At 46.3% G+C, this 1,232-nt stretch overlaps 1 pseudogene; it reads right to left on the reverse strand.

Moving 5' to 3' along the window:
* On the reverse strand, positions 1-78 carry LOC119346057 (annotated as a pseudogene; the record flags this gene model as incomplete).
* Between the last annotated feature and the right edge of the window lie 1,154 nt (positions 79-1,232).

Here is a 1,232-nt window from a genome sequence, read left to right on the forward strand (position 1 = left end):
GCACATGGCCCACATATCAGATATTAAACTGATAAGAACAGATACTACACTTGATCTTAGCCAAAAGCCAGGCCTGATTCCTCATCCTTTCTGAAAGAGAAATTCAACAGTGCGTTCATGAGTTATTCAGAAATATATGTTGCTGCAGTCTTCTCTGAATTCACGAGTTATTATTCAGACATTCTGCGCCCTCTCTGAACTCAGCAGACTGGATGTTGGAGTGTGACGGTCTGACGGAACAAGTAGTTCTCCTAGAGGACATGCAGCTGATCGATACATGTTTATCCTTTTAAATTTCTCTTTTCCGCACCAGTCGTGTTAAGGTGATATGGTCGATGCACTGTTTGTTTATCTCAAAAGTGAGTTCTCTTTTCCTCTTTGCAGGTGATATCAGCACGCTCGTCGACAAGATCGACGACCCTGACATGGCCGCCTACGAAGGTTTGCTGGACGACGCTTGCAGCGACACCGGATTCTTCGGTGTGGTGATCACTCGTTCAACTTTGTGATGGCAATATGGACCGCTAAGCAGGCTATGCAAAACTGGAAAGACTTTTTATGCTTTTGTGATATACTGATATTTGAACTGAACATTTCCCAAATTAAAAATAGCGAACTACAGAAAATTAGTTTTTGGGGAAATGTGACACATGAACTCCACTTGGGTGTCCCTGCGCACTACTAGTCCGGGATACCATGACTGCAAGGGGAGGAGGGAAGTTCATCGAGTCGTACTACATGGACGTGCAGTGATGATCAGTGGACTGCACGTGGCGCGCCTCCGAGCTGCACATGAATAAAAGGGGGTGGAGGTCAGCAAGATGTGGCGCTCACCAATCCAAGCCGAACTGCATGGGAGGGGTAATCGGATCGCCTGCAAATCCAACATGAACCTCGGCAGAGTCAAGGTGGAGTTCCTGTCATGGTTTTGTCATGGCAGATGTCCTCGTGAGAAGACTAAGTTGTGAGGCCATAACCGCTAGGTGGAAGCTTGGATGGGATTAATCGAAATACGAGAAGACGCGAGTTTACCCAGGTTCGGCCCCTCACGGTGGAGGTAAAATCCTATATCCTGCTTGATTGCTATTGATTGCGGTGGCCTCGATTACAAGGGCACTATTTTGCTACCTCTATCTTGAGAGCTATCAAAACATGTGTCTCGAGACCTATCAAAACATCTGTCTCGAGACTTGTTTGTCTAAAAACATGTCCTTTTGATGACCCAGGGACTC

The sequence above is a fragment of the Triticum dicoccoides genome, unplaced genomic scaffold (assembly GCF_002162155.2).
Source record: "Triticum dicoccoides isolate Atlit2015 ecotype Zavitan unplaced genomic scaffold, WEW_v2.0 scaffold37834, whole genome shotgun sequence".
Taxonomy (NCBI): Eukaryota; Viridiplantae; Streptophyta; class Magnoliopsida; order Poales; family Poaceae; genus Triticum; species Triticum dicoccoides.